The sequence below is a fragment of the Dasypus novemcinctus genome, chromosome 24, assembly GCF_030445035.2.
Source record: "Dasypus novemcinctus isolate mDasNov1 chromosome 24, mDasNov1.1.hap2, whole genome shotgun sequence".
Taxonomy (NCBI): Eukaryota; Metazoa; Chordata; class Mammalia; order Cingulata; family Dasypodidae; genus Dasypus; species Dasypus novemcinctus.
In genome coordinates, this window is record NC_080696.1 from 38,349,599 (window position 1) to 38,362,628 (window position 13,030).

A 13,030-nucleotide genomic window follows, 5' to 3' on the forward strand; every position below is an offset into this window, starting at 1 on the left:
TGTGGTCCAAAACCTCCCTGAAAATGAAGCCCAATATATTGCCAGTTTCCATTAATAGTAAAATGGGATATAGTGATGGGTTTAGAGGCTAGATATAGAATACATACTAATTTAGAAAAATTAAAGTAAAAATAAATTGGGATATCAAAAAATTTAAAAATTTAAAACCTTTGTTTTTGATGTTTTGCCTTCCATCACTGCAATAAGTGTTGCCCTGTATGCACATTGGCAAGGCAACTTCTTCCATCTCTTCCTCAGGGTCTATGTCCTTTCTTTTTCTTTTTCTTTTTCTTTTTTTCTAATTATTAAGCTTGTCTTCACAAAAGTTTTAGACCACAGTAATTCATATATACAGTACTCCCACATATTCAACATCAGACACTTTGTCCCTTACCCAGCAATGATCTTTTTACATGTTCATTCTATATTTACTGCAATTGATGTACAGATATTAAGACAATAGCTTTCAAGCAAGGTTACGCTTGGATTTACATTGTGGTCTATAATTTAGACTATAAAATTTTCTAAATTTTTAGTTATCTTATGTTTTACATTATGATTTACATTTTAGCCGATAGGCCCCTAAACATTTTTGGGTGTAATTTAACATGTCCTATATCCATCCTTGCATAATCTTGTGGAACACTTCCATTGCCCCACAGTTACACTAATTCCACCTATTCAATACCTCTTTCCCCTCTCCTCAGGGCCCACAGTGACAATCATTCTTCATTGCTTGAAGGGCCATGTTCAGAGATACTTGCAACAATGTTGAGGGCTTGACATGCTCGACTGCCCTAATGCACTGGGAGCCACCATTTCTCTCGAGAGATACAATTCCCTCTATTTGAGAACATCAGTCCTCCCCAGGATGTGGGTATACCTTCGCTCTCATTGTATGGGTTTCCATCCAATGATATAACCCACTACGACAAAATGAGCACTCACACACTCCCTGGAAGCCTGTCCTGTGTCAGATTCTCCCCTTTAAGCATCTTAAACAGGTAACCTTCCTTATTTTATTATATTTTTGAAAAAGTTTTCTCAACAATACACTCTCAACTACATACCTGAAAATCTCTTATGTTCATATGTTCCCCCACCCTCCCCCTATTTCTTAGGACATATTACCCATCCTCCCATCCCTAGCCCCTCTCAAGCCCACAAAGCCACACCCTAAGGTATCCCTATGCCCCCATTTTATCCCTTCCCTGTACAAATACTTACCTCCAGCTTATCATAGGTTTCACCCAGGTAGGTGTCAGCTCACAACCTTCATCTACCCCCCAACCTTTAAGCCTATCATCCAGTCTCTCACTCTCTAAGGCAGCTTGGTTTACTTATTTCATATCATTGAGGTCATGTAGTATTTGTCCTTCAATGCCTGGGTTGCTTCACTCAACATAAGGTTCTCAAGATTCATCCATGTTATCACATGTGTTTGTAGTGTACTGGTTCTTAAAGCTGAGTAGTATTCCACTGTATGTATCTACCACATTTTATTTATGCATTCATCTGTTGATGAGCATTTGGGTTGATTCCAACTTTTGGCAATAGTGAACAATGCTGCTATGAACATTGGTGTGCATATTTCAGTTTGTGTCCTTGTTTTCAGTTCTAATGGGTATATACCCAGCAGTGGAATTGCTGGGTCGTATGGCAAATCTATAGCTAGTATTTTGAGAAACCGCCAAACTGTCCTCCAGAATGGCTGGATCCTTCTGCATTCCCACCAGCAGTGGATGAGTGTTCCCATTCCTCCACATCCTCTCCAGCACTTGTAGTCTTCTGTTTTTTTCATAGCTGCCAATCTTATGGGACTAAGATGGTATCTCATTGTAGTTTTTTTTAAAGGATTTATTTATTTATTTCTCTCCCCTTCCACCCCCCACCCCAGTTGTCTGTTCTCTGTTTCTATTTGCTGCGTCTTCTTTGTCCACTTCTGTTGTTGTCAGCGGCACGGGCATCTGTGTTTCTTTTTGTTGCATCATCTTGTTGTGTCAGCTCTCAGTGTGTGCGGCGCCATTCCTGGTCAGGCTGCACTTTCTTTCGTGCTAGGCAGCTCTCCTTACAGGGTGCACTTCTTGCACGTGGGGCTCCCCTATGTGGGGGACACCTTGCACACATCAGCACTGCGCATGGGCCAGCTCCACATGGGTCAAGGAGGCCCAGGGTTTGAACCACGGACCTCCCATGTGGTAGACGGATGCCCTAACCACTGGGCCAAGTCCGCCACCTCATTGTAGTTTTGATTTGCATTTCCCTAATAGCTAGAGATTTGGAGTGTTTTTTCATGTACTTTTTAGCCATTTGTATTTCTTCTTTGGAGAAGTGTCTGTTTAACTCTTTTTCCCATTTTTTAAATGGGTTGTTTGTCTTTTTATTTTCAAGATATAGGAGTTCTTTATTATGCAGGATATAAGTCTCCTATCAGATATATGATTACCAAATATTTTCTCCCATCGTGTAGGCTCTCTTTTCACTTTCTTGACAAACTCCTTTGAGGTGTAGAATGCTTTAATTTTGAGGAAGTCCCATTTATCTATTTGTTCTTTTGCTGCTCATGCTTTGGGTGTGATGGTCGTGAAGCCATTTCCTATTACAAGGTCCTATAGATGGTTCCCAACATTGCTTTCCAAAGTCTTCATGGTCTTAGTTCTTATATTTAGGTCTCTGATCCATCTTGAGGTGATTTTTGTAATCCTCTTTCATTCTTTTACATATGGATATCCAGTTCTCCAGGCACCATATGTTGAAGAGGCCATTCTCTCCCAGTTGAGAGGGTTTGGTGGCCTTATCGAATATTATATGACTGTATATATGAGGATCTATATCAGAACTCTCAATTCGGTTCAATTGGTCCATGGGTTTATCCTTGTGCCAATACCATGCAGTAGTTTTCACTACTGTAGCTTTGTAATATGTTTCAAAGTCAGGTAGTGTGATTCCTCCAATTTCATTTTTCTTTTTCAATATGTCTTTGGCTATTCAGGGCCTCTTTCCTTTCCGAATAAATTTCATAGCTAGTTTTTCTCGTTCATTAAAGAGTGCTGTGTTGATTTTTATTGAGATTGCATTGAATGTGTGTATCAGTTTCGGTAGGATAGACATCTTAATAACAGGGAATGTTCTTCCATTTATTGGGTCTTCTTTGATTTCCTTGAACAGTGTTGTATAGTTCTCTGTGTATAAGTTTTTTACATCTTTAGTTAAATTTATTCCTAGGTATTTTATTTTTTTATTTACTATTGTAAATGGTATTTGTTTCTTGATTTTCTCCTCAGATTGCTCACTATTGGTGTACAGAAATGCTACTGATTTTTGCGCATTGATCTTATAACCTGCGACTGTACTGAGCTCATTTATGAGTTCTAGAAGCTTTCTTGAAGACTTCTCAGGGTTTTCTATGTATAGGATCATGTCATCAGCAGCAGTGACTTTTACAAAACTTGTTTACAACGTTGAAATCTCTCTGTGCAGTGCCTGGTCAGGCCCGGGTGCTCCAGTCAGCACTAGTGATGGTGCTGTTTGAACTGGAGTCCACAGTAACCGCACGTCCCTGTCTTAGTTTCTTTGTCCAAATTGTTACACACTCTGGGGTGGCCGAGCGCCGCCCCCACCAGCATCACACAATATCACCCAACTTCCTACTTCACTCATGGGCTGCTCTGCTGTCATATCAATGGCAAAGCTTTCATTTACCTCTTTCTGACGACTTACAAATCGAACTTTCCTGTAGTCTTTATCATCATCAATCTGGCCGGTGTGCGTGACCTTCTCTCCCCGCGCCCCAGGGCAGGTTCAGCGCGGCCACGCGGCTCCCGCCCAGCGGCCAGCAGGTCACCGCCGCCGCCATCTGCGCCGCCAACCCTTCGAGATTTGAACACTTTAAATAATTTCTCCTGTCCAGGCTTTGCAGTTTGACTCTTGGGCAACATTTTTTATTTGACTGAGCTTGTCTTCTTTTTTAAAAAAATCAGACAAGGTCTGATCTCCACTTGAATATTTTCTATTCTGAAAGAGACTTCCTAATTTGTGTTTCCGTTTAGATGTTTTATACTTATCTCAAATTTTATATATTCAGTTTAGAACTCTTGATTTCTCTGCCCATGCCATCCTCCTCAAGCCTATTCTTTCCCTTATCTTCTCCATCTTAAGTGACACCATTTTTCACCTAGTTATTCGTGCCAGAAACCTGGGAGTTACACTTCTCCTTTCCTTCAACTTCCTCATGCAATTTAATCCTATTGGTTCTCCTTCCAAACTATTCCTCTCCATATCCATTTCACCATCCTACTCCAAACCACTATCATCCCTTGACTAGATAACTTCAGTATTTTCTTAATACTTATCTCTTTCAGTTTATTGCCCCTCTTTCTGTTTATTCTTCTTACAGTAGAGTATCTTCAAGTGCAAATTTGATCATGGCTGTATCCCCAGTGCCCAAAACTGGAGCTATATGTAGCAGGCACCCAATAATTTTGTTGGGTATCAACCTTTGCTTAAAATCCTTTAGTGTCTCCTTATTGCCTATTTCTCTGCTCTTATACTCTTACAAGTCCTTTTTTTCTTTCTTTGGCCTATTTTTAAAATATAATTCATATGGATTTCAAATCCTATTCAACTTTTTTTTCATTCCCCCCCCCCCAACCTGCTATGTTTTGTTTTGTTTTTGCTGTGTCTATTCACTGTGTGATTTCTGTGTCTATTTCTCTCTCTTTCTCTTTTTTTTTTTTTTTTTTTCCTTCTCGTTTTCTTCCTCTAGGATTCACCAGAATTCGATCCTGGGGGCCTCCGATGTGGAGAGAGGTTCCCTGTCACTTGTGCCACCTCAGTTCCTGGTTTATGTTTCTCGCCTTGACGCTCCCCTTTGTCTTTCTTTTTGTTGAGTCATCATCTTGCTGCGTGGCTCACCTTGCTGGCCTGGCTCACTGTGCCGGCACTGGCTCACCAAACAGGCATACCTTTACCAGGAGGCCCCAGGAATCGAACCTGGGTCCTCCCATATGGTAGACAGAAGCCCAATCACTTTAACCACATTCGCTTCCCACTAGTCACCTTTTTTTTTAAAGATTTATTTGTTTTTTACCCTTCCCCTCCTCCCACCCTGCTGTTTTTGTTGTCTGTATGGTCTTCTCTTTCCATTTTCTTTCCTCTAGGATTCACTAGGATTTGATCCTGGAGACTCCTGATGTAGAGAGAGGTTCCCTGTCAATTGCACCACCTCAGTTCCTGCTTCCTGCTGTGCATCACCTTGACTGTCCCCTTCTCTCTCTTTTATTCGTCATTATCTTGCTGTGTGATTCACTGGCGTGGGCCCTCGCACGGGCACTGGCTCACCACGCAGGCATGTTTTCTCTTCTTATTTTTCACCAGGAGGTCCTAGGACTTGAATGCAGGTCCTCCCATATGGTAGGTGGATGCTCTATCACTTGAGCCACATCCGCTTCCCCCCATTCAACTTTTATCAAGTTTTTCAACATAATGATGAAGCACCAATTTATAGAATACACTTACATTGTAAGAACAGTAGCTCTGCAACTGGCTTGGATTTCACCAAAAAAGCATATTAGCCACAAAAGGGCAAAAGTTTCTGATGTATGTGAAATAAGATATATTTTTTTCTTTTTTCCCTTTTCCTAGACCTCCTTCCCCTAGTTCCCCTTTTTGTTTGTCTTTAGATATTTCCCTTCCTGTTTTTCTGTCTCTCCCTCTCTTTACCTTCCGCAGTTTAGAAGGTGATGCTATCACTATTGCCATTGACCACCAGCTGGGAGAGCCCATGGTCCTGGGCATAGAATGATTTTTAACAGCATTTTTTTGAACTTGGGGCTGCATTAGGGGGCTATGAGGGGCTCACTTTTAAAAATATATATATTTTATTTATTTCTCCCCACCCCCTCGTTGTTTGCACTTGCTATTTTGGTTCAGCTTCCTAGTTTCTTTTAGGAGACCCTGGGAACCAAACCCAGGACCTCTGAAATGGAAAGGAGGTGCCTAATCACTTGAGCTACCTCTATTCCTTGCTTTGTTGTGTCTCTCATTGTGTTTTTCTTCTTGTGTCTCTTGTTGCATCATCTTGTTACATCAGCTTGCCACACCTGCCTGTCGAGTCATCTCGCTGTCTCGCACACCCTTTTTAGGAGGCACCAGGAACCTCTGCTCCCCTGCTTTGTTGTGTCTCTCATTATGCTTTTCTTCTTGTGTCTTTTGTTGCATCAGCTTGCCATGCCAGTCTGTCTTGTCAGCCCATTGTCTTCTTTAGGAGGCTCCAGAAACTGAATCCAGACCTCCCATGTGGTAGGCAGGAGCTCAATCACTTGAGCCACATCCCTTCCCTCACTTTATTTTTTAACTTTTTGTTGACTTCCTATTGCACTTTGTGATTTAAACCTGAGGGACATTCAAATATGTTTGATAAATCAGATGACTAGTATAGGCAGAAAACAAAACCTTCCCTGCTTTAGACATATATATATGTAAATAATACTCAATAAATGCTTCTGCTGCTGACCTCCAGACCCCCATTTGCAACTGATTCTTGAAAATCATCTCTACTTTAATTTTTTGCACATATTTCATACTCATCATGCTCAGAATTAAATTCCTTACCTTTCTCTCCAAACCTGCTCTCTCTCTTCTGTTACTTATTACCAGTTAAACAGAATTACCATCAATTCGTATCAGTCTGGAGAACTCAGTGTTATTTTCTCCCTCTTCTTCATCCCCACCTATAAAATACAATTTCCATAGAATCCGTTCCCTTCTTTTTACCCTACTGCTTTTGTTTAAGATCTAATTCATCTTTTTTTCTGCAGTAGACATGGAGGCTTACCACCCAGTTCCTCCTTCAAGGAAAGACTTGCTGTTCAGCTACATGGAGCCATCAAATAACCTCCTACTGTCAGTTCCTTCAGTGTGCCTGCCTCAGCTATGGAGATCCATAAGGCACAAACTCATTCTCTTCTTGGGGTTGCTCTCACTGGTGAGAGTGCAAGGCCGGGGTCCAGCCATAGTCACCCAATTCAGGACAACATTGATTAGCAGTATTCACTTCCGACCTGCCTGCCAGGTGGGCTGAGTCTTTGTCAATCTGCTTTGCAGTTTGACTTCCTCCACTACTCAATGCTGCTTTCTCCTCCTAATAAACATCTTGCCTTTCAAACTCTGTCTCAGCATCTGCTTCCAGAAAACCCAATCTGTGGCACTCTCTCCCTCTCTCTTTTTTTTTTTTTTATTTTTCAATTGAGAAATTTTCTCAATCTTGTGTCTCAACCATGGCAATAGTCTTCTCCTAAATTCTTTCCTTGTTTCTAATTTCTCCCTATTCTAATTCAGCTTCTACATGGCAATAAAAAACCACAGATCTGATCATGTCATTGTTCTGTTTTTAAAATTTCACATACTTTTGGAGTTAAAACCATAATCCTCAAAATGACATTCAGGTCTTTCACAATCTGGCCCCAACCTATTTTTCAAACTTTGTTTCCTATTACTTCCCTTCACCCAAATGGGACTTAGGTTGTTTATTTTTATGTGATTATGTAATACAACAACAGTTACAATACAGGAGTTTAAAAAGATAGAAGCTAATACTTTGTTCTTCTCCCCAGATCCTTACCCCAGAAGTATGTCAAGATTCTTACTTTCAAGCAACAGAAACCAATTATGCCAATCTAAGGAGGAAATAAGCATATTGGAAGGTTATCAAGTAATTCTCAACTTGTTCATGGTGGGAAGGCCAGCTTATCGGGCTCAGAAAATGGACAGAATCAAGAGATCACAGCCCGAGTCACACCACAGGAGCAGTTTAGTTAGTATATCTTAAATGGAACCGCTACCTCCATCACCACTACATGCTGTCATCTTAAATGAATTCTACCCTGTCCTCTGCATCTTTATATCACTTGTTTAAGATTCAAAGTCCTTGGTGGGAGCATCCAAATGACCGAGCCTTGGGCATGTTGCTTTTACTTTAGCTGCAGTGGAGGGAAAAGGGAAATTTAGAAACTTTGGCTTCACTTACAGGTGGTAGGATCTTGTCTCTCATTAAGACTGTCACAGGGGAAGAGAATTCAGATGCTGGGCAATGAAACAAAGGATGGAAGGGAGGAAGGGAGGGCGGGGTGAGGGAGGGAAGAAGAAAACTACAACAAGCAAATGAAAGAGAAAAGAACAGATGCTCATTATATCTCTCACCATCAATTTATTTACTCGTTCAGCAAACATTCATCAGTAACCTTCATGTACAATGATTTATGTCACATACTTTGGAAGATACAAAGATGATTAAGACATGGTCCTTCTCCAGAAGCTCGTTGTTTATTTGGAAAAATAAGAACAATGTGGGAAGTGGATGTGGCGCAACTAATAGAGCATCCACCTTCCATATGGGAGGGTCCAGGGTTCAATACCCAGGGCCTCCTGACCTGTGTGGTGAGCTGGCCCATGTGCAGAGCTGCCGCATGCAAGGAATGCTGTGCCATGCAGGGGCGCCCCACGTGCAAGGAGCGCACCCTGCAAGGAGAGCTGCCCCACATGAAAAAGTGCAGCCCGTCCAGGAGTGGCACCGCACACACGGAGAACTGATGCAGCAAGATGACACAACAAAAAAGAGACAGTTTCCCAGTGCTACCAAGGATGTAAGGGACACAGAAGAACACACAGCAAATGGACACAGAGAGCAGACAACAGGGGAGGGAAGGGGAGAGAAATAAATATTTTAAAAATCTTTAAAAAGAACAATGCAAGGCAGGAAGGTACATACAAATAAAAATCTTGAGGTCCTTATGCTAAGTGAAGCAAATCAGACATTGAAGGACAAATACTACATGACCTCTCTGATATGAATTAAGTAAATCAAGCTGTCTTAGAGAGTTAGAGACTGGAAGATAGGCTTACAGGAAATAGCGGGGGGAGAGGAAGGTTGTGAGTCAACGCTACATGGGCAAAATCTATGATAATGTGGAGGTAAATAGTTGTGCAGTGAAGGGATAAAATGAGGGCATAGGGATACTACTGGGTTGGGCTTTGCAGGCTTGAGGAAGGCTAGGATTGGATGGATGGGTCAGATGGTTCAAGGAATTAGGGGGAGGGTTGGGGGAAACAAGTGAACATGGGAAGTTGTTGGGTATGTGGTTGAAATTATAATGTTGAGAAAACTCTTTAGAAAATATAATAAGCTAAGGTTACTGGTATAAGGTGTTTGATGGGGCGGGGTGAGAGGGCATCTGGCACAGGGTGCACCTGGGGCAGACTTTTAGGGAGTCTGTGAGTGCTCATCATGTCATAGTGTGTTATATCAGTGGGTGGAGACCCATACAATGAGCAGGAAAGTGTTAATGCTCCCATCCTGGGGAAGCCTGATTTCTCAAACAGAGGGGAGGGTGTCTCTTGAGAGCATGGGTGGCTCACAATGGGGGAGGACAGATTAGTGAGTCAAGACCTCAGCATTGTTGCAAGTATCTATGAATCTTGTCCTTCAAGCAGTGAAGTTTGGTTGTCACTGTGGGCCCCAAGGGGAGGGGAAGAGAGGAATAGAATACTTGGAAGAGGGGGTAACTGGGTGGGGGGGGCAATGGAAGTATTCTGCATGATCTTGCAATGATGGATACAGGCCATGTTAAATATCACCAAAAATTTATAAAGATATATAGTCTACAATGTAAACCATAATGTAACCAAAAATTTATAAAAGTATACAGTCTAAAATGTAAAACATAATGGAACCATGGTTAGTAGCTATGTTTCAATATTTGTACATCAGTTGCAGCAAATGTAACATCCACATGTAAAAAGATCATTGCTGGGGAAGGGGGAGAAGGGTTTGATGTTAGGTATATGGGAGTCCCTATATTCTATATGTGACCTTACAGTGACCTAAAACTTTTTTGAAGACATATGAAAAAAAAGGATGTAGACACTGAGGAAGAAATGGAAGAGATTGCCTTGCCACTATACATACAGGGCAACACTTACTACAGCGATGAAAGACAAAATGTAAAAAAGTTTTTAATTTTTAATGATATTTTTCATTTTTTAATAACCCAATTTATTTTTTACTTTATTTTAATTTTTCTAAATTATTATATATTCTATTTCCAATCTTTAAACCTATCATTACTATTTCATTTTCCTAGTAATTGAATTTGGCAATATATTAGACTTTATTTTTGAAGAAGTTTTGGATCACAGAGGGATTCAACTATGGCAGGGAAGGAACACTGATGTGGGGTGTAGCAGTTTGATATAACTGATGAATTCCAAAAAGAAATAGTGGATTATGCTTGTAATCTGATCTGTACCTGGGCATAATTGAGTTATGATTAGGGTGTTGAGTCCCATCCCAGATAAAAGGCATGGCAAAGAGCAGAGTTGAGGGTTTTTGATATTGAAATTTTGATGTTGGAGTTTGATGCTGAAGACTTAAGCTGGAGCTCTTGGAAGTAAACTCACAGAAGAAAAAGAAGCCAGCCCCAAGAAGGAAGGAACCTTGAAGGCAGAAAAAAACAAGCCCCAGGAACATAGGAACCCAGGAACCCTGAACCCTCACAAACGTCAGCAGCCATCTTGCTCCAATTAGACTTTGGTAAAGGAAGTAATTTATGCTTTATGGCCTGGTATCTGTAAGCTCCTACCCCAAATAAATACCCTTTATAAAAGCAAACCAATGTTTTTGGTATTTTGCTTCAGCACCCCTTCGACTGACATGGGGTATCATTGATGGGGGATACATGGTTGGAAGGGAGTTCTCCCGGGCGTGCATATAGGGTATGTAGATGTGTTCCTATGTTCATTGGGTAGAGTTTCAAACGACAACTGAGGGAGTGCTGAGTTCCCATCCCACAAAACTCTGTCGCACTCCCCAATGGAGCAGCAACAATCCCTCAAGTACAAGAGCAAAGACCAATGAAGAAGGAAGGTCCACTGATGGGCCCTTGATACTGATGACTATGCTTATGAGCCTGTGTATCTGAAATTTCAACTAGGCCTAGAGCTGCAGGATGCCTAAGAGTTACTTCCTGAGAATATCCATGTTGCTCAAATGTGGCCACTCTCTAAGCTAAACTCAGCATGTAAATTCATTACCTTCCCCCCAACATGGGCCATGACTCCCAGGGATGATCCTCCCTTGCGCTGAGAGATTACTACCAAGCACCAGCTGGTAATGCAACTAGAAAAAGACCTTGAATAAAAGGGGGAAATGGTAAAGACAAAAGAGTTTATATGGCTACGAGACTTCAATATGAATTGGGAGGTCAGCAGAGGCGTCGCGCTTATGCACATCTCAGCAGGATCTCAGAGACAGCCAAAGTAGATACAACCCCAAGTAGGGGTGCTCCTGAGGGCTACAGAGAGCCCGAGGTCCTATGGTCATGACGATGGCTCTGGAGTTCAGTGCCTTGCCAGTGGTCCCTACTTTGGAATTTATGTCCCTCAGTGTGATGGAGTTGGAGTCAGATATTCCTCTCCATGCATGCCTCTCCTGTCACTCTTACTGAACCTGCAGTTGGTGCTGGGGTTGGTGTATGCTCAGGAGACTTGAGTCTCTAGACTGTCTATGTGCCAGCAGGACCCTGAGCCTCAGCATATTTGCAACACCTACTCTCGGTTTGTTGAACTTACCCAGGTCAGCTAACAGGGAGGTGAGGATGGTTAACCTCCTACTGCACGCAGGAGAATTCCATCCATCAGCCATGTGGGATCCCCTCTCAATTTAGAGGTAGAGTGGACATCGCCATCCCAGGGTCCTCAGAATAGAGGAATAAAATATGAATTAGAGTGGATTTACTGGTATTCTACTATAGAATTATTGTGACTCTAGTAATGGAAGAAATTATATCATTGATGTGGAGACACTGGCCACAGTAGTTGCTGAAGGCAGGGAGAGGGAAAAGGAGGTATGATATTGGGGCATTTTCGGGACTTGGAATTGTCCTCAATGATATTACAGGGACAGATGCAGGACATTATATGTCCTGCCATAATCCACTAAATGCACTGGGAAAGAGTGTAAACTACAACATAAACTATAATCCATGCTGTATAGCAATGCTCCAAAATGTGCTCATCAAATTCAATGAATGTACCACACTAATGAAAGAAGTTGTTGATGTGGGAGGAGTGGGGGGTGTGTGGAGAGTGGGGTATATGGGAATCTCTTGTATTTTTTAATGTAACATTTTGTGTGATCTATGTATCTTTTAAAAAAAATGATAAAAAATAAAACTTTTTTAAAAATGCTATATTGTGAAGGGAGCAGGTATAGCTTGGTGGTAGAACACCTGCCTCCCACATATGAGTCCTGGGTTTGATCCTTTAAAAAAAATGCTAAGTTGTTATTTACTATTATAGCTATCATTTATATATTGCTTTATAGTTTTTTGAATTCTCTAACTTGCATGGTATCATTTAATGCTCACCGAGGCCTTGTAAGATAGCTATTCTTCTCATTTTAAATTAGAAAGATGCTTAGAAAGAAAAAGAGAAAAAAGTAAGTGTCAGAATTCAAACCCAGGCCTTCATGTTCTAGAATTTATGCTTTCTTTCCTACTGAAATGGACAGAATCAGAGTTGTACATATAAAGATGGTATTTATGGATGGGTGAGATATGACCACGCAGAGACAGGAAAGATAGCTTAAATAAAGGTATTTATTTAGTTAGTGAAAAAACAGTAAATTTTAGGGAGGGTAACTAATTCAATGTGATTGATGGGTGAGAGGAAGAATGGGAAAAAATGAGATTGAAAAGATAGGCTGAGGCTCCATTATATTGGGCTTGGACTTTCAAAGCCTGTGAAAAAGTTTGTTCTTTACCTGGTCAAAAACAAAAAACAAAAACAAAAACAAAAAAACTGTAAAGCTATTGAATGTTCATAGGAAGAAACCTGCTACAGACTTCTTTTCCCTCTCAGCTGCATTGCAAAAAAGGAGTCTTTGGGTGGGTTGAGGCCCACTTACCTCATGCTTAAGGGTCTGGTATGAATCCCCATGTGGATCAAGGCCAAGCTAGAGAGCAAAAAAGAAAGG